This window comes from Callorhinus ursinus, unplaced genomic scaffold, assembly GCF_003265705.2.
Source record: "Callorhinus ursinus isolate GAN/ISIS: 27379988/994484 unplaced genomic scaffold, GSC_fseal_2.0 scaffold3, whole genome shotgun sequence".
Lineage (NCBI taxonomy): Eukaryota > Metazoa > Chordata > Mammalia > Carnivora > Otariidae > Callorhinus > Callorhinus ursinus.
In genome coordinates, this window is record NW_027397065.1 from 6,368,396 (window position 1) to 6,390,327 (window position 21,932).

Below are 21,932 nucleotides of genomic sequence, written 5' to 3' on the forward strand. Positions count from 1 at the left end.
TTTAATTCAGTCCACATAATTTATTCTGTCATCAAAATGTAAAATATATTCCCCTAATCATGCATTCTGCTTTTATATCTAAAAAGTAAAGAATATTAATACGTTAAAAACCTCATACCAAAAAAAAAAAAATCCATATAGTATCAGTTCACTACCAATACAGTGGAATCATTAAAAGACCTAAGATGCAGAAAGTTCAATTTAAAAATATTTTGAATTTCAAAAATGATTTAAAAAATCATCCAATAATCCTTAACATTTTTCTTTTCTTCTTCTTCCCCTTCTTCTTCCTCTCTCTCTTTTTTTTGCATTATTATCTCATTTTATTTCATTTTATAACTACATTTTCAATGTCAATTTTAAAAGGGCAGCTGCATTTAGTGTAGATATTGTATTTCATTTTTTCATTTTAAAATACAGTATATCATAGAAATATATCTAACTTTTTGAACTTTTTAATTTTAATTACAGCAAACATACAGTGTTATATTAGTTTCAGGTGTACATTAGAGTGAATCAACAATTCTATACCTTATTTAGTGCTCATCATGATAAGTGTACTCTTTTTTTACCCCTAAATCAATATAGCTTTTATTGCATCTTTAAAATATCACAAGTAACTCTGAAAAATCATCTGGCATCTTGCTGTTTCTGTAACTGGAAAACTTAGATCTTATTCATCAGCCTGCAGAACTGTTCCTTTTTCAGAAACATAGATACTATCCAAAAACTTTCTGATATCCTTGTTTTTCACTGTTGTGGCTTCCTGAATCAAAGCAGCTGAGTTTGATACAAGTTAAATGTCATTTCCTTCAAGAATTAACTCATCTTTCTGGGCTTGAGATACTGAACAAGCAATACCTGGCCTCATCTGAACACTGCAGATATATTTTTCACCCCAGAAATTTGGATTTCACAAGAGAATTATTCTCCTGAATAACAACACTGATGGGGAAGTGAGCATGCACAGACCTCATCTTGTAATGGAAGCCCATTGTAACACCCTTGACTGTGTTCTGTACATGACTACAGATAGTGCGAGCAGTAGCCAATTTTTTTCTAGTTCCCCACCATTTGTCAACTCAGAGGCTCTTCTTTTTCTTTCCAAGGAGACGGAGTTCTATGTTGATGTGATTGAAGTCCCATCAGGGTACCTCTGGGGCCCTTCACAATAACAGTAGGTCCCTTAAGAGTGATGTTGGCACTTTCTGGAATGTCGACAGTCTGCGGAGAATGGTGTGCATTCTTGAAATAGATGCGGCAAAAACAATGTATAATCTTAATCTCCTTCACCTGTTTCACCCATCCCTCCACCCACCTCCCCTCTTGTAACCATCAGCTTGATCTCTGTAATTGAGTCTGCTTCTTAATTTCTCTCTTTGTCCCTTTCTCCATTTGTTTTGTCTCTTAAATTCCATGTATTGAGTGAAATCATAGGATATTTGTCTTTCTCTGACTGACTTGTGTCACTTAGCATTATACTCTCTAGCTCTATCCATGTTGCAAATAGCAAGATTTCATTCTTTTTTGAGGTTGAATAATATTCCATTGTTTCTATATATATCTTTATTCATTTATCTATTGATGGACACTTGAGTTGCTTCCATAATTTGGTTATTAGAAATAATGCTGCAATGAACAAAGGGTTCATGTATTTTTTTTAATTAAAAAAATTTTATTGTTATGTTAATCACCATACATCATTAGTTTTTGATGTAGTGTTCCATGATTCATTGTTTGTGTATATGCCTGTATGCTTTTAAATTAGTGGTTTTGTATTCCTTGGGTAAATACCCAGTAGTAGGATTACCGGATTGTAGGGTAGTTCTATTTTTAATTTTTTTAGGAACCTCCATACTGTTTTCCATCTGGCTGTACCAGTTTGCATTCCTACCGACAGTGCCTGAGGGTTCCTTTTTCTCCACATCCTTGTCAATGCTTGTTCCTTGTGTTATTGGTTTTAGCCATTAGGCGTAAGGTGATATCTAATTGTGGTTTTGACTTGCATTTTCCTGATGGTGATTGATGCTGAGCATCTTTTCATGTTTCTGTTGGCCATCTAGATGTCTTCTTTGGAGAAATGTCTGTTAATGTCTTCTGTTCATATTTTAATTTGATTATTTGTTTTTTGGGTGTTGAGTTTTATAAGTTCTCTATTGATTTTGGATACTAACCTTCTATTGGGTATGTCATTTGCAAATATCTTCTCCAATTCAGTATGTTTTCTTTTAGTTTTGTGGATTGTTTCCTTTGCTGCACAGAAGTTTTTTATTTTGATATAGGCCCAATAGTTTATTCTTGCTTTTATTTCCCTTGCTTCAAGAGATATATCTAGAAAAATGTTGCTATGGCTGATGTCAGAGAAATTACTGCCTATGCTCTGTTCTAGGACTTTTATGATTTCAGGTCTCACATTTAGGTCTTTAATCCATTTTGAGTTTATTTGTGTGTATGGTGAATGAAAGTGGTCCAGTTTTCCCAATACCGTTTGTTTGGGAGACTGTTTTTTTCTCTTTGCTTATTCTTGCTTCTTTTGTTGAAGATTAATTGGCCATATAATTGTGGGTTTCTGGGCTTTCTATCCTGTTCCATTGATCTATGTGTCTATTTTTGTGCCAGTACCATACTGTTTTGAGTACTACACTTTGTAGTATAACTTGACATTAGGAATTGTGATGTCTCTAGCTTTGTTTTTCTTTTTCAAGATTGTTTTGGCTGTTCAGGGTGTTTTGTGGTTCCATACAAAAATTTTAGGATTGTTTTTTCTAGTTCTATGAAAAATGCTACTGGTATTTTGATAGGAATTGCATTAAATCTGTAGATTGCATTGGGTAGTATAACATCTTTTAACAATATTTGATCTTTCAATCCATGAGCATGGAATATCTTTCTATGTGTGTCATCTTTGATGTCTTTCAACAATGTCTTATAGTTTTCAGAGTACAGGTGTTTCATCTCCTTGGATAAGTGTATTGTCAGGCATTTTATTATTTTTGGTGCAATTATAAATGGGATTGCTTTCTTAATTTCTCTGTTGCTTCATTATTTATGAATAGAGATGCAATGGATTTTTATACATTGATTTTGTATCCTGTGATTTATTAAATTCACTTATTAGTTCTAGTAGTTTTTTTGATGGAGTCTTCAGGGTTTTCTATATATCTTATCATGTCATCTACAGACAGTGAAAGTTTTACTTTTTCCTTACCAATTTGAATGCCTTTTATTCCTTTTTCTTGTCTGATTGCTATGGCTAGGACTTGCAGGACTATGTTGAATAAAAGTGGTGAATGGACATCCTTGTCCTGTTCCTGATCTTAGGGGGAAAGCTCTGTTTTTCACCAAGGAGTATGATGTTAGCTGTCGGTTTTCCAAACATGGCCTTTATTATGTTGAGGTATGTTCCCTTTAAACCCACTTTGTTGGGGGTTTTTATCATGAATGGATGTTGTACTTTGTCAAATACTTTTTCTGCATCTATTGAAATGATCATATGGTTTTCATCCTTTCTCTAACTGATGTGATGTATTGCATTGATTGATTTGCAAATACTGAATCACACTTTCATCCCAGGAATAAAGCCCACTTGATCATAGTGAATGATTTTTAAATGTTTTTGTTTTGTTTTGTTTTTTAAATGTTTTGTTGGATTCAGTTTGCTAGTATTTTGTTGTGGATTTTTGCATCTATGTTCATCAGAGATACTGGCCTGTAGTTCTTTTTTCATAGTGTTTATCTGGTTTTGGTATCAGAGTAACGCAGGCTCATAGAATGAATTTGGAGATTTTCCTTCCTCTTCTATTATTTTTTGGAATAGTTTGAGAAGAGTAGGTATTAACTTTTCTTTAAATGTTTGGTAGAATTCACTTGTGAAGCCATCTGGTCCTGGACTTTTGTTTGTTGGGAGTTTTTGGATTATTGATTTAATTTCATTGGTGGCAACTGGTCTGTTCAAATTTTCTATTTCTTCCTGATTCAATTTTGGGAGGTTATATGTTTCTAGGAATTTATCCATTTCTTCCAGGTTGTCCAATTTTTTAGCATATGAGTTTTCATAATATTCTCTTGCAATTTTTTGTGTTTCTGTGGTATTGGTTGTTATTTCTCCTCTTTCATTTCTGATTTTATTTGATTCCTCTCTTTTTTTGATGAGTCTCGCTAAAGGTTTATCAATTTTGTTGATTTTTTTCAAAGAACCAGCTCCTGGTTTCATTAACCTGTTCTATTGGTTTTTTTAGGGGTGTTAAAGTCTGCTACTATTATTATATTACTATTAATTACCACTTGTATGTTTGTTATTAACTACTTTAAGTATTTGGGTGCTCCCACCTTGGATACATAAATATTTACAAGTGTTATATTTTCTTGTTGGATTTTCCCCTTAATGATTATATAGTGTCCTTCTTTGTCTCTTGTTACAGTCTGTTTTTTAAAGTCTATTTTGTCCGATCCAAGTATTGCTACTCCGGCTTTCTTTTCACACCCATGTACATGATAACTGCTTCTCTAGCCCTTCACTTTCAATCTGCATGTGACTTTAGATGTGAAATGAGTCCCTTGTAGGCAGCATATGGGTGGGTCTTGTTTTTTATCCATTCTATCACCCTATGTCTTTTGATTAGAGCATTTAGTCCATTTACATTCAAAGTAATTATTGATAGATATGTTTTTATTGTCATTTTGTTAGTTGTTTTTTGTTGTCTTCTCACAGTTAGTTGGCTTTCTTTAGTGATATACTTGAATTCCTTTCTTTTGATTTTTTGTGTATCTGTTACTGGTTTTTGATTTGTGGTTACCGTTTGTTTTGTATAGAATATCTTCTGCATATAGCAGTCTATATTATGTTGATGGTCACAAGTTTGAATCCATTCTTTACTCCTCTCCTCTCCTTGCTTTAGGAATATGGTGCCATACTTTACATCCTTTTATTTTGTGAGTCCCCTGACAGCTTTAGTCTAACAACTGGGTCACTAGTGAGCTAGGAAATGAGAAGGGGGTGTCATTTGTTGGCCATTTTCTTCTCAATACAATGCCTCGCTTACCTGATGGACAGCTTATTAGAAATAGTGATACCTTCAAATTTTTATTTTTGTCTTTAGAAAGATTAATAAATTATGCGTTTATCTAACTTCTAAAATTTTCGTGACTAATTGGCATACTTTTCAATCTGTAATATTTTTTGAGTCATTAGTGAAAACTTATACAAACTATTATAGTATTAAAAAAAGATGAGGTCTAAATAGACCTCATATTTAGAATACTAAAGATATACCATCCACCTTTTCTTTTCCTTTAGTCTGAGCAGCACCCAAGTGAGGTATGGGGCAGGAGAGGTAGAAGTTATAGTTGGAAAGAGCTTCTCCAGTAATTCTGATAACTCTCCCACCAGCACACCCCCACCACCAGCTAAGGACCTGTGGGCAGGAGGGAAGTCACAGCCTTTGGGGAGAATTCTGCTGGACTGTTTACTAACTCTACCATTACCTGGAGCTAATTCCCTAACTCTTAACCTCAGCTCCGTGTGATAAACAATTTCTCTCCTAGTGTTATTTTGAAGGTTAAATAAGATAATAACCATAAAGAGTGTTAATGCTGTGTTTACATACAAACTGGTTTGGAACCTCATATTGAGGTCAGTGTAACAAGTTACCATCAAGATCATTAAAAATAATAATCAGCAATTAAATTCAATACTTAAAAATAACAAGAACAAAACACCTACTGTGTGTTTAGAATTTATACCCACATGTCTACTATTTAATTTCCATTAAGTTAAACTTCTTTCTTATCCTTTTTGCTTATTTTCCTCAAACTTCTAGAAAAGTTGTTTATAAATAGTCACTACTCATTGGTGGGTAATGAAATAAATGTAGTGGGTTCTAACTAGTATTTTTAAATGAAATAAGTACAACAGGCCAGATGTGAAACAGTCAAAACACATCACATGATTTCTTAGCAAGAACTGTGTACATTGCAATAAATGGGTCATGACATAAAATATATTTCTCACTATATATTTTTTTAAAAGTTTGTAAAATACTACTCTAGAGCAAGCCTAAATGAAATCTGGTACATTCCCTACTATCAGATAGATCTCCTTTTATTCATCACTTCTTTAATTAAGAATAAAATATAAAATGCTTGAGCCATCTATCAAGCCAAGTTTTTTGTTAGTAACTCATATCATTAAATATTGTTTAGAATGATTCCTACATAGCCGGTATCTCAAGTAAAGCCAAGTGTCCATGATGTAGGACAAGAAGTCGCCTGCAGTTCACCCCAAGTGACAGCTGCTGAGAGGCAGGTCAGTGATGTCACCCATACAGCGCCACCTGCGCAGCGCCACAGCACTGGAGCGGATGGGGGAATCCAGTTAGATTTATGCTCCTCAAAGGAGGGACTTGTCTCACCGACATGGCTTTAAAATATCTATATCCCATCAAGGACAGAATATAGCACAAGAGGAGAGAAACAACTTGTCACAAAGACCAGAGGCACAGAGACTCTATGCACGGCAAAGTGAGTCCTGAGGCAATAAAACCTTCCTGGTTGTGCCTTCCCATCTGGGACAGGGCACCAACCCAGGGTCCACACTTTGGGCCAGCAGAGAAACACTGCCCTGAAAGACATGTAAGTAGAGACAGATCACAGAAGCATCACACAATCTTTCTAGATCATTTACATTATCATTCAGTCATCCATAGTTCTCATTCAGGTGTTTCGTCATGGAATCAAAAAATGACATTTTTATAACAAGGATTTGAAAAATGCCATTTTTGTAACAAATCTCTCTACACGCAATAAATGGCTCATCCTGCACTGATTAAATCAAAATTCTGACACCCAATATGGACTAACTGAGACTAGCAGCCCCCTTTCAAATCCTGCCTCAGTGAGCCTAATGTCTGCATGGCTGTGCTACCCACTGAGCACACATATAAAGGCGCTACCCGACAAGAAGCCTTTCTGGTTCATCACTGCACCACAGGACGCCAGGAAGGCAGTCATAGGCTGTGACAAATTTAATACCCAATTACTTGCATTTTCTGTACTAGGATTTCATTTGGTGACATCACTGGATACAACTGAACTTCAAATTTGTGTGACATTTTTGCGGGTGTTGCTTTTCACCAAAAATATTATTTTACATAGTTTAGCCACAGTGCAGGGTTTTAGGTCTAGAACTAAACCTTGGGAAATCTAATGAGGTTGAAAAGAAAAGTGAAAGTTAATGGCCGCGGCTTTAACAAAGCCTCGTCTTCCCTCAGGCTGTAAAGAGTCAGTAACTGAGTTCAGTAACTGAAAATTAAATTATAAGAAAATGCCACCTCTGCAGCTACTGCTACCTTTAGCATTAACGGTAATATGGAACGGGGTGGGAGTGGGGGTTCTGCTGAATAGAGCCATTGGGAAACTTTCAGCGCTCAAAATGGGATGGAAATCTGCTCTTACACTGTGTTACAAGATTCCATTGGGTTGTATTTTGCTGTCGATCTTCCTTTGCCCTCATACCCATATCCTTGTAGTGTTTCCTCTTCTCTTCCTTCTATCATTTTTTTCTGTTACTCAGTGTTAATGTCCACTTTCTCCTCTCTCCTACTTCCTTATTTCTCTTCTCAACAATTTGGTTGTTTTTCCTCCCCTCCCATATTTACATCATACAAGAATAATTTAACCACTGTCAAGGTTCTTGTGATTTGCCCTGTTCAGAATCTGAGAGAAAACAGCTCAGGATTCTTCAGTGCTGGAAAAGCATAAGGCTTTTGATTTTATCTGGTCATATCAAATGAACAGGAACCACAATCTGGGGATGGTATTATCAGGTCCGATGATAAGGGTGAGGAGGAAGAACTTATGGGCAGTGGCCCATATTTTTTTTAAAAGGCAGGGGCAGGGGCAAAGAAAGGAAAACAAATTAGACCTTATCAGGATCCCTCCCATTCTTCTAATAAGCATCTCTGAAAAACAAACAAGCAAGGGTGTCAATGTGGCCAAAAATCAGCGATACTTTAGTATAATAAGATAGTACTGCCACTCCTTTACTTCTAAACAAATTACTAAAAAACCTAACTATATTATACAGCAATAAAGAGATAAAGGCTATTTTATCATAATTTGATTATGCTACAAAGCACTGTGCATAGCAATTCGTGGATCTAATTTTAGTTGTAATAATCTCTTGCCCTGTTATGTAAATGGGAAAAAACTTTCTACAGGCTTCAGATAGAGATAAGCTTCGAGTCGAAAGCATGCAAAAGCCATGGTTCAATTACTCTAAAGTGATCTGCATCATACCTTACAGTACATCTCTCTGACTTTGCACAAAAGCTAGTATCTGCTGCAAATTAACCATCCTTTTCTAAATGCCTACAGACGCCCTCTAGTTTACGGATTCAAATTAAGCTCAAGTCTCACAACTACAAAATAATGGGGGCATTTAAAAATTTCTCAAAATACTTTCTCCTTTCATGACTTCCCCCCAGTTTTTGCCCTTACTTTTCACGAAAGGACACATTCAACTTGACGGCAAATACACATCAGTTCTCACTTCTTGTTCTGTGGGCCCCACCATTCTGCAAAAGGATTAACCACCAGAACTGTTCCATTCCACCTATGTCTCTGCAGGCCACAGAGATTCAAGTTCTGGCCCCTGAGTGGACCTAACTCGGACCCAACTTTGCACTTCAGAATGCAAGAATCTCGAGAGGAAGAAGGAGAACACTGCACCCGTCCTTATTTGCCAGGGCTCCTCATTTGCTCTTTGAAATGCAACTTATAAGAATCCAAAATTTAGCTACCCTCAGGAGGGGCCGGGCCTGGGGGACAGCAGGAACCACCCACTGGAACTATCAGGCTTCCCCCTTCACTAGCCCTTTTCCTTAATCTCCCTATGGTGTAGCTTTATTGGCTCTTACTGTAGACTTATTTGCACACTATGGAAGACATGGTGTGGACCACCATCAACACTTCTCCCATGGCTTTGCTATGTGGGAAGACATGGTGATGCAGGCATAAGATATCCTGGGGAAGGACCCTTCTTGGCCCTGCTTGAGTCAGATGCTCTTTTCCCATGGGCCCACCCCCAACCATGATGGGGAAAATTGTTTTGTAACTAGTGGTCCTCACTAAGACTGATCCAAGCGGGATTACAGCATATGTCCATTCTGCATGGGCTGTGGCTTTCTTGGTTTGCATGAAGGCTGGAAGAGAAGAAAAACAATGAAAGGTTAGATACTGATGTTTGATGCCAAGCACATCTTTTTCAACTTTTTCCTATTCAATTTAAAAATTACTGCTATTTCCAAAATTATCACTTTATTCCAGGATTCTATACCTATATTGTCGTCACAGGGGGAAAAATATATGCATGTGTGTGTGTGTGTGTGTATACACATACATATTTATACGTACATATAAATTATTACACATATATGTATATCCTTTTCAACACTGACCTTCATTGTTCAAGAGATTAAATATTTCTAGAGAATGGCCAGGCTGGGTCATGATGCCTACTGTTGATTAAATTAGAACTGTTATATCTAAACAACACATGAGAGAATGTAGAATGCCTATGGCATAGGTTTTCTATTGTTCTATTTTTTTGAATTTATAGATGTTACTTCTTTAAAATCTCTCCTCACCCAAACTACCTCACCCACTTTACTCTCACCTCAAGTAATAATTTACAATAGCAAACCTTTGCTAAATTCTCTGTACTATCTTTTCTCTTTATATATTAGAATTAATCACAAAATTGAAATCCAAAACAAGGGATTCTACATAATTTTTTGGAATATAAAAAAGTTATTCAACCCAAACTGCATACATTTTTCTTCTATTCCCCCCAAAATTTCTATTGTACTTTTCCAAATTTTTTTCCGCATAGCTCTTCAAATACATCGTTATTACAAGGAGTGTTGTGATAAGGGAGAATGAGCTTTAATTCAAGTCTTTATTAGGTTACCTACTGGCATTGGCTAAGTCATTTAATGTTTCTTGGACCGTTTCTTTCCCTATGCCATAATATAACATGTGGAGATCCTTGGTAAACTGTAAAGTAACATATAAAAATAACATAAAAAGGTACTGTATCAATCAAGATTCAACCAGAGAAACAGAACCAGTATATAAGTTTTTATATGTATTTCATATTTTGTATATATATTTATATAATTATACTACATAAACACACATACATACATGTTGATACATATATATATGGACAGACATATACCTGTGTGTGTGTGCGGACTTATTACAGGGAAATCCTGGCTAAGCAGGCTCTGCAAGACTGTCTCTATATCAAATGCCAAAGCCCAGGGTACACAGGCAGGCAGGAGTGATGATTACAAAGAGGCTGAAATCCAACAAATATAGACTAAAACATCCATTCTTGTTGCCTCTGACCTTGGTGACAAGGGTATTCTGCAGAATCAGGGGCTCTAACCATGGAGCTAAACACATGCTGGCTCGGGAGTCAGAGAAACTGAAGGAAGATCAGGGAAAAGGGAAGGCATTGGTAAGCCCAGCTGCTGCTGCAGTCCCACAGGTAAATGTAGAACTATCTTACAGTTTTCCTTCCTCTCTGCCACCTGGAGTCTCTGCACCTCAAGGATGGCCCAGCCCCTCTTTAAAGGACTTCCACCAGATGACGTCAGTACCACCCAGGGTTCTGACTTATGATTCTAATCATAAGCGTTCTCCTTTATGATTAACTCAAAAAGAACTGATGTGGGGCTTTAATTACATCTGGAAACTCCTTCAACATAACACCTAAACTAGTATTTGACAGAATACCTGGAAGAAGGTGTGCACATGCTACAAAATGGCTGCTGCCTTCCTTGAGCTTTCCAACTCTTGTGAGAAAATCTTCCTTGAAGCCCACGTGAACCAGAAGCAAACTAAAAAGGGAATTCTGGAGAAGGAAGTTAAATCAAGATGACACATTACAAAGCCATTTCACAATCAATAAAAATAATCTCTATCCTAGAAGATAAATATAAGTAGCCTACTATACAAATGCCAAAGATGATGCAAGAGGTCATTCTCTGTTCTTGTTTTTCCCTCCTCTTTCTGCTCACACCTAGACCTAACCTCATGCACCCATTCTTCCTGATAAGCAGCACATCTCTGTGGTTAACTGGTCTCAGGTGGAAGGAGTACACATCGAGGGGGCCTTGCCTTGCTCTTCTTCTCCCTGCTCCCAGCCTATCCTGAGCTCTTCATCATTAGAAATGTAGTCACCCAGTTATGACCTAGTTGTGAACATAAAATATAAAACATCACCACATCACTACGTTTTGCTTTCATTTTAGACAAGGTATGCTTTTCCTCCTCCTTTAGAAGTCAGCCTGGGCCCTCTGCCTATGTTCTTGCAGTGCCTTTCTCACCGTAGGCTTGGCTTTGAGAAACAAGTTAAATATGTATTTGTAAACACATTCTCTTCTACTGTTTCTTTCTTCACTCTTCTGAATTGTAAGGAGTATACAGGTCAAAGCACTGTAAGGATGGGGCTATTTGGGGAATTTGTTTTCAATGCAGTCACAAAATAAATTCCTTAACTAGACCCTTGGGTATATCTTGATAATTCATGGTTACTAGTGGAAGAAACTTTTGACTCTATGGGTTCCCAGGATCCTGACTAAAATGAAGTTTGATTTATTGTCCATTATATCTCTAGTACTGAGGGTCATTCTCACAAATTATAGCTTCAAGCCTTCACCAAATAGCTCCCAAACCTGTATTTGAGGAGACAACAAAGGCTTCATCAGTACCTCCACATTGAGTCAATCCTCTTGCCAGCCCCATCATTATGTTGCTTCTACTTTCCGTAAGGAGTTCTTGTTTTGTCCACAGTAGCAAAGCCTCCGCCACATAGCCCTGTCATAATATCGTGGGTCTCCATCCTGCTGCTCCGATTTTCTGCTTGGTTCTCTGCTTCAATCCTGGCACCTACAAAGCTAGTACTTAGATGTGTCCCTCACACCAGGCTTTCCAAGGGTCATCAACAACCTCTGAGTGCCAATAGCTGTGACTGGGTGTCCACTACTTACAGCTGCATCTCCTGGAAGAAGCCTTCATTCCATCAGCCTGAATCACTTCTCTTTGTCACCAGCAGTCATAAAACAGCCCTTGTCCTCTCCCTCCCTCAACACCCTATTCTGGTCACCTGCTGACATATACATTCCTTGTGTACTCGTGGGTCAGCCTCATGCTGACTGCCCAACTGTCCCAAATGCCTCTGAATAACTACTGCTGGAACTCTTGCGAGCTCACCTTGAGGATGTTTGGGTTCTCAGTCCTATGCCCTACCAGGCAGGTCCATTTTACCACTGATCAAATTGTTGTGGTTGATAATTATGAACGTGTGATTTTTTTTCACAGAGATGCAAAAGTCATGCAAAAGCCAAAGCATACCAAGAATAAATTTCACAAATCATAATGTTTCTGTGTTGACAAAATAATTAGACTCAGAACTCATGAAAGCCTCAATGAAGCAATTATTGGTGTTGATTAGAATAAGATTTAGAGTTAGTATAGAAAGGGACTTCTTTCTCCTTCCTTCATTTCTTTTTCTTTTCTTTTATCTTCTCTTCCCTTCCCTTCCCTTTTCTTTCTTTCTTTTCTTTCTTTCTTCTTTCTCTCTTTCTTTTCTTTCTTCTTTCTTTTTCTTTCTTTCTCTTTCTCTCTTTCTTCTTTCTTTCTCTTTCTTTTCTTTCTTTTTCTTTCTTTCTCTTTCCTTTTCTTTTTTTTCTTTTCCTTCCTTCCTTCCTTCCTTCCTTCTTTCCTTCCTTCCTTCCTTCCTTTTCTTTCTTTCTCATTCTGAAACATATGGTTTTGAGCCAGGAATTGTGCTAACCACAGGGGATACAAGATGAATTTATGTATTTATAATATACATGGAATTAATGTATCTATAATATATTGGCCCTTTGAGTTCTTACATCATAGAGATTGAGACAAATGAAAAACAAATAATTACAGCTCATGATGAGAGTCTACAGAAATTAAAGTGCTTGATTTTGTCTAGAAAAGCTTTTAAGGAATTAACTTGAGTTGACTCTTTGAAGAATGATTAGGGTGAATTCAGCAGACAGATAAGGTAAGAAAAGGGCTTTCTTTTGGAATAGAATGGCAAAGACACAAGGTAAATAGGGTACATTTAGGGAACTGCAAGGAGTTCCATGTTGCTGGCACCTAGGATTGGTCCAGGAGCAGTTGTAAAGCAATGAGTCTGAAAAGGTAAAAAGGTCTAAACTCATAAGGTCTTTGTAAGTCATGCTACCTAATCAAGACTTTATCCTGCAGCAGATGAGGAGTTACTGGTGGATTTTAATCAGTGGAGTGACATGAATTTGCCTTATACTGAAGGGGAAGCTATAAGAAGAGGGGAAGGGGAGCAGTTAAAAGATTTATAGAAAATAAGGTGGTTGCAAAGGAAACAGAAAGGCAAGTGGAACAGACATGAGAAACTTCTTCAAGGATGAAGGCTCTGTCATTTCTGTACAAGGTGGGACAACTCAGAAGTCATTTTAGTCCCCAAGATTCTTATGGCTGAGGCTATAGTGCCTGCCTTCCAGCTCAACTTTACCCTCTACGCAATCTTACTTCCTTCCCCTTCCTTCCAGATGTTGATTTAAAGCCCAGTCTGCATCCCAGAACCCAACCTGTAGCACAGAATGAGTCAAGAGGGCGTAGAAGCAACTAAACTTAGAGGCCAATTAGATCTGGAGTTGAGGGAAATGAAAGAATCTCAGAGAACGCCAAGAGTTCAAGTTGGTGCTGGGTGGAATATGGTAAAGCCAACTCAAGTGGATTACATCCAAAGAAAATAAGACAATAGGTTCTGCTCAAAGATCATATTGACATTTTTGTAAAAATTATTCATTATACATTTGGCTAGCAGAGCATGGGTGAGAATAAGGCTAGAGAGAAAACCTTTAGTGTCCATGAAACACAAGCAGGAGCTATAGGTACAGATGAATATGAGAAGAATATGTAGAATAAGGTAAGAAAATGAAGGGAAACAGATTTCTAAAAAGGTCTGAATTTTTTCAGTCATTCCAGCTGCAGCTCAACCTCCAAGTAACTATGTAATGATGGCTATTCACTTTCTCTTGGTGATATTCTTTTCTTATTTGATGTGACCATCTTTACTGGAATGTAAAGTTGTTAAAGGAAGGAACTGATTTTATTCATCTTTTTAGCCCAAAATATCTTAAATGAAATAGGGGCAAATATTGAATGGTTATGGTACAAATATTAAAATGGAGTAAGACCCAACTGAAAGTTGGAGGCTTCAATGCCCTCTGGGCTGAAGATGATTGCTTTGAAGACTTTCAGGCCTGTGCAACACCCATTTCACTGCTTAATCTGTTTTAGCATTTCTTATATCAAAATATCAGGTAAAGGTAGAATTTTGTGCCAAATTTCTGTTTAATGTCCAATGACTGCCTTTATTTTATGCTGGCTCTTTAGAAAGTCTTTTTATTTTGTATGTGTCGTCCATTTCAAAGTCATCAGCATACAGTAGTCCCAAATGACTCTCTCAACAAGTTTTAAGGATTCTCACAGCCAGAAGAACCTCTCAGAGGATCAGAAGCACAGCTAATACCAGCTTACAGGTTCCTTATTACATTCTTACACATGAATAAAACAAGCTAGATCTATTATACAGCTGTTTTCTCTCCATTAGTGACTGGGAACTGATCTAAAAAAAAATTATGTAAACCCAACACTCTACCTTATATAACCTTCTCTTGGCAGCTGAATTAGTCAAGTTACGGCAACCATACCATACTCTTGCCCAGGACACCCTTGCAATTCCACGAATACACAGTGGTCAAAATTAGAATGTAGTCAGTCCACAGTATCCCTGACAAGTACTGGGCGAGAGCAATTCAATGTCTAGACTAGTTGTTTCAGTCAGGAGATTAACTGGCTTATCTCAACCCCAAGGGCAATCTTTGGCTCACATCCAGGAAGTCAGCAGTTTTCAGGTTAGCCCCTGACTGATCAAGCCATCAGCTGCTTGCCTAATCCCAGCATCATAGAATTACAGAACAAGACTTTTTCCACACAATTTGGGGTCTGAGCTGGCTATTTCTTTAAGGTTTAGTATGCCATCTTGGGAATTTTTTTCCCCAACTAAATACTATTCAGAAATTTCATAAAAATGGTATGCTCTTTGATAACATTACAATAATTCTTTACCTAGAGAGAAAACAATACATACAGATAAATTAATGTTAAAATGTCATAATTAATATAAGTATCAATAATATTAACAATACTAGTGTTCTATTATTAATTTTACATTAATAATAATTGATATAAATAATAACATTATAATTTACATACAATATGTTCTGGATACGACCTTAGGAGCACTGCTTACAAAATTTAACTGAGTCTAAAAAACCAAAATATTCTCTTATATCTTTATCATTTACAGCATTTTTTTTCAAGGTCATTTTCCTTTCTTAAATGGGCCATAGTGATTATTAAAAACACTGAGCCCTTTCAGTTTTGAGGACCAGTATGATGCAATGGAATGAGTGTGAGAAGTAGAGTTTAACTTCAGACTCAGTTGAACTTGTGCAAACCAATGATTCCCCTCTGGGCTTTAGTCTTCTCCTTACAAAAAGTGGTGGAGTCAGTGGGGATGTCCCAGAGATGAGTCCTCAGCTCCTGCCCTCCAGTTCTAAACATTCTATCGTCTTAGGGGAGCACAGCCTAGGGCAGAGGTAAAGAGAGTGTTAGAGAAAGTATGAGTAAATGACTATGATGGACATACTTTAAAATGTCATTGTTGTGGGTGTTGAAAAATCAAAATTTCCAGAAAAAAATTAAAATTCTTATTTTACTTCTTTACTCTTATTTTCATTGTGCCAAACCTCTGCATGTTTGTAAAACATCAAGAGACAATTTTTAAACATGCATTTAACGTGAGTGTGTTCTATAAACAAAGCTATTAAATCAAAAGATCAGTGCTGAATAAAACTGCTACTATGATGATTAATTATAATTAATATGTTTGACCCCTTAGTTTTTGCACATTAAGAGTTTACTTAAATTATTTTGTTTAATGTGTCTGATACACATTAGTTCATTAATGCTACCTGTGTGATAGATATTATTTATATCCCTATTTCATAGGAAGAAAAAAGAGTTTGGAACTTAGAAAGGTTAGATAACTTGCCCAATGTCACGAAGTAGCAAATGCGAAATTGTATCCCAAGTCTGTCCAGCTCCAGAATATAGGCTCTTAACCATAGTATTTAATATTACTGATATTCAGTATTACTAAATTCAAAAACTTATAAAATTATATACAATGGTTCTTTTTTTTAAAACAGAATGAAACCTATAAAACATTCATCAAATTGTAATGCTACTTTATGGGACTTTTATTGAGACTAGCTAAGGGGCTTTATGGACTCAAAAACTGAAAACTGACTACTGCAATTAGTTGTTCAGAATAAAAGCCAGGCTTGGAAGTCCTCCTTTGAATTGAATTTCAAATGTTCCACTTTGAATGAAACAGATGTTGAACTTTAGATTAGTTCAATCTGCATTAGATTTATCCTGTGCACACAGTAAGATAGTACTAACATGGGCACTTACGCTACTTTCTCTTTAGGGACACCTTTCCCCAGACCAGCTTCATCTGCAATTTAAAAGAGGTCTTTTCAAAGAAACAGAGGATTTTACTTAAAAGCACAAGAATTAGTCTAGTGGGTCTGAACCATGGTCCATCCAATATTCTGTCTCTTCTAGGAGCATACAGGGGCATGTCATGTGATAGTGGTCTTCTATCATGTGAAACTCAAAAGGTTAGGGATACACCCGGAGACTTCTTGATATTTTTCTGACATGTGTGAATTTAGATTAACCTTTCTAGAAGCCTATATTTTAGGTTTTCATGATATAAAATTTCCATGTAACCACTACCTTTTGAGTAAACTAACACAGAAACATCTTGGATTTGTGGATTCCAGATTCTCTAACATGAGTTCAACTGACTCCTGTTCTCCCTTTAAAGCTTGTCAAACCCACCCCAGGTTCATCATAGATTCAGTTGTTTACTGAACTCCTATTCTCTGTTAAAAGGGAAGTTAGCAAGTGTTAGGTATTAAAGACAGATGAACACCAAACTGAGACCTTCTTCTTGACATAATCAGAAGGACAGAGTAGGAATTTAAAAAGGATTAGCTCTGGAAGTCAGCTGCTATTGGAAGTATATCTTATGTAGGGTGCAGTGCCTCTCCAAATGACTGAGCATAGTGTGGAAGAGTACATCAACAGGCTGGTGTGCCCCTAAATTCCCAAAGAAATCAATCTAATTGTCCAAGTATATTAAATCATCTATGCTAACTGGAAAATACAAATCACAATTCTGTTTGTTCTCTGAGCATAAAACAGAGACATTCATATACAAATAGAAAATGGGAACATACCACTATGTCCAAAAACTTGGGCACCTTCTCAAAATAAGTTGGTCAAACTACAATGAGGAAAGAAGGTATATAGGTTTTACCTTTATCAGATAAGTCTTAAATTTATCTGGTTCAAGCTTTAAGAGTTTCTACCTGTTTCTCACATGTTTGGATTCAGTGTACAGTCTATATTCACTCTATATCCTTTATATGAGCTTCAACCATATAACCTGTTAGGCCTTTGCCTCTTGTCTGTAAAAACACTATTTTAGTCTCTCCTCATTTCTTAGTTCTTTCCATTACAAAAAGTAACCTGAACAGGAAATTTGGTCATTTAAGAATTTTCATGTTGAATAAATTTTCTTAGTAGGTTCTAACCAGTGCTGGGAATATGAAGAAGTCCAGACCGAACTGAGTTCCTTCCCTCAACCTACAAATCAATAAGAGCTGTTGCACTGGTTCCTCCCAAAGAACCCAACTCTGAATTTTTTTAAACTCCCCTCCAAAAATTTCTGTTTTTAGGCCCTGTCTCACCTTTATGCTCACCCTCTGGGGCTTGAAGCAAATACCAAAAGCAGTCCTATGGACAAGAAAATTTCTAACACTGCAAGTGAATTTTCACTTGTCCAGGCACACAGCTCTAGGGGTCACTTTTGGATGGATATCACAGCACTTGAATAATCCCAGCTACTCTCCAGATTGCAAAGGCGTCTTCCCATCTAATCTACCCATCTTATCTGCATGCCCCTTCTACAGACCTCCTCAAATACTCCATTAACATTTAATTATTTTAAAGATACATTCATCTCTTCTTCTGCTAGCCCAATTGTATAATACAAAATTGTACTATAAAACTACATATATAATAGTATTTCAAGGTGTTCAATTATGTACAATATAATTTGTTATATTTTGTTCATATTACCTTTTTATTGTTAACATCTTGATGTGGCAGAGACTGGTTGACTGTTCCTCAAATACATCTCACTTTGTTTTTGAGCATGCACTTGGACTCCATTCCTGATCTCACCTTGCAGTTAGATGTAACCATGTTGATGGAGTTCTAGCTGGTGAAATGTGTTTGGTGGATTGCCCTTCCAGATAAGGCCCAGGGTAATCTTTCAAGTACCTTCTTCCATGTTTTTTCACTCTCCTGGATTTATATAAATGAGCATGACATCCTCAGAAGTCATCTTGAGGATGGTGGAGCCCAAGAGATGAAAGGCACACGGACCCCTAAGTAACCTAGCCTATCAACAGGAAAACCTATTTTTTGCTTACATGAGTGAGAAGTAAATGTCTATATAGCGTATGAACCATCATACATTTGGAATACATTATATATTTTATACGCTTTTTAGATTGACTGTCTTTTGGCATGATTAAACAAAGTTTTGTTCAGTTTCTAAGTAAATATTAATAAAAGTAAGTATTATGATAAAAAATAATATAATTAGCATTTATTGAGGTTCTCCTGGCAGTCAATGGCATTGACTGACCCATGATTATGCTAGGCACTTCACATAGCCTAGCATATTTAATTCCCTCACTACCCTTATAGTTAGACATAACCAGTGTGCTCTCCAGGATGAGCAAACCAACGATCAACAGAGTTAAGTTACCCAAAGTTACTAAATGGCAGAGCTGAGATCCACACCTGTCTGTCGGGCTCCTAACCTGTATTCTTCCCACTACACCATGATCTTTTTCCCCAAGCTTTTTGTTTTCCTTCTTCACCTAAGGCCCCAAATTATGCCATGTCCTTAAAATAAAAAGATGCCATAAAGTATTACTTGAGTCATGACCAAAAAGAAGAAGGAGGAGAAGAGAAGAAAATAAAGCAAATTAATAAAACATTTTAAAATATACTTTTATATCTGTGCTTGATTTTCCACTGATCAGTGCGACAATTTGAGGAAAACCACAATAACCAATTCCATGATGGAGTCCTCAGAATTAGTAATTCACCGATATGAGTCTATTAGAAAAGTTATTGACAATCCAAAAAGTATAAAACATTATCCTAGAAAAGAATAAAAGATGGATTAGAGCACTGTTTGTTCACTACATTTACCAGGATTTTGCTAAAAATAAATAAAAATAACTACTAAGGTAACACTTGTATGTTTTTATGACATACCTGAAGCATTACAAAATCTTTCTGGTCTCCACAAGGATTCTCTTGAGTTTCTCTTCGAAGGGTGTAACACATTTCTGCAGGATAGCAAAAATCAGTTTGAAGGGTGATTTTTAACTTTTGTTACAGCCTTGGTGCAATGAGTAGTCAAAACAATTATTTTTAGTGATCTGGGATAATCATTTTATATTCAAATACTAATGGAGAAGGACTCTAACTCTGTTTCCATTTGAAAGTCTTTGCATTTCTTCTCTCAATTCTCCCGGAATGCATACATACGTACTTTACCCACCCAGAGCTCTTTGTGGCTTAGGAAACAATGCTAAAATCCCAACTCCTTTTTTTAAAGGATTAGTTTTCAAAGAACAGTCCTCCTTTAACTACTTGTCTTTTTTCCTCCTCAATTCTCACTAAGAACAGAAATAATCATAGCAGAAAGGGCCTAAATTTTCTACTGCACTACTGTAAGCCCAGTTGACTTCTCTTGCGCAAAGTAAACATTCTGTTTTGGGCATCTAAAATCTTGCAACTCTTATCCTGGAAAACTACATGAAAATGAAAAATCTTAATCAGTAGCAGCAACTAGGGGGGTGCAAAAAGTACTGAAATATAAGTACTAAGATATTTGGCCATTCCAGACGACCTTGCAGATAACGCGTGTGACTGCAGTATTTCTTGGCCAGAGGTCATCTATTTTTTAGAATGCCATTCCCTATTTTGTAAGAAACTGATATATCTTGAGGGTGTCTTTATTAAAGTTTAAAGAGGATATAGTCAATCTTTTTGGTATTTCTTTTATAAATTATATAATGGTTTAAAAAGTAATCCTACACCTACAATTGGGTATTCTCTAGGAAATGAAAAACCCACTCTCATTTATACATTTTGTCCTCCCCAAATACACGAACAAAATATGCAGTTTTCCTAGCTAGCTGATTGAAGGTGGTTGTGCAAAATAACAATATTCGTGTCTAATCAAGACAGTTTCAGTACTCTCTCAGAAAAGTGAAATATCTTACCAAAGTTACTGGGAATGAAAATGTTACAAATTTTGTTGGTGGGTATTAAAGTGAGTTAGACAACATCATCAATATACATGAAATCCTTTCTAGATGTTTACATCTCTTAGAATCATCTCTCAGTGTTGCCATTGTATCTCTGACTTCTTCTCTGCAGGTGTGTGACAAGAAAGCTTGTCTAAATTTATTCTGATGGCTATGGTTATTTGTCTGGGGAACACCCATAATACAAAAGAATGAGAACCCCAGAACAGAAAAATCTACACTCCAGACTGTTGTGGTTGGTCTCCAGAACATCGATTCCCCTTGCCTTCTACAGACACTTATTGGGATATTCTCCCCTCCTCTCCTCTGGTTCCATGTGGTCTAGAAGGGGCTTTGCCACTCTGATTCTATGACTGAAGCCCGTAGCCCAGGTGCAGTCAAGGATTTCCCTAACCATGGGGGACCTGGGTGGCACAGCTGGTTAAATGTCCAAATGTTGGTTTCGGCTCAGGTCATGATCTCAGGGTGGTAAGATGGAGCCCTGGGTCAGGCTGTGGGCTCAGCGCAGAGTCTGCTTGAGATTTTCTCTTTCTCTCCCCCTCCCCCACTGTCCCTCCCATGTGTGCTCTCCCCCTCCAAAATAAATAAATAAATAAGATCTTGAAAAAAAGGATTTCCCTAACCACAATGTTGATTCAGTAATGGACATCAGAATTAAGCCAGTCCTGTCAGAGCAAAGGCTAAGAGTTTTGAAAGAAAATAGGGTATAGACTGCCTATGAATACAGCTAAAAGAGGAAAAAACCAAGGAAAGAGAAAGAGGATCTTAATGAGATCTTTCTGATCCTTATATCCAGTTGTACTTGCTGCCAGATACTTCTGGAATTTTGTGTCATGTGACTCAGGCTCAAGGCAGGTTTTCCATCCCATCACATGTTACCTAAAATATCCTAACTGACTCCCTTCCATAGTCTTTGTTTATTGCCTTAATATTTTTAAATGACAGCACAGGAAAAATTTAAATGGCCTCCCTCTATCCAGTACAAATGATCAGAACAACAACAATCATAAATCTACTAGGTTTTCCACAATAGCTGAAATGATTTCTGCCACTCCTTCACGCTAGCAATTGTGTGGTAGGTGGCTTCCCATAGGTTAAAGGCCCTTTCCACCAGATCATGCTGGGTAGGGGACAGGCAGAACATTCTCAAGACATCACTCATTCAAGATGACAATTAATAGGGTTTAAAAATGTGGTGTTACTGACCCTACATGTGCTGAAAATGTTCGCACTTCCACCTTCAAACTACTACTCTTAACTTGGGTATGAGATATTAAAACAAAAATAAAA

The 21,932-nt window shown here is 36.9% G+C and overlaps 1 pseudogene; it reads right to left on the reverse strand.

Annotated features, from left to right (window-relative positions):
* Positions 1-673: 673 nt before the first annotated feature.
* On the reverse strand, positions 674-7,109 carry LOC112819855 (large ribosomal subunit protein uL6 pseudogene; annotated as a pseudogene).
* Between the last annotated feature and the right edge of the window lie 14,823 nt (positions 7,110-21,932).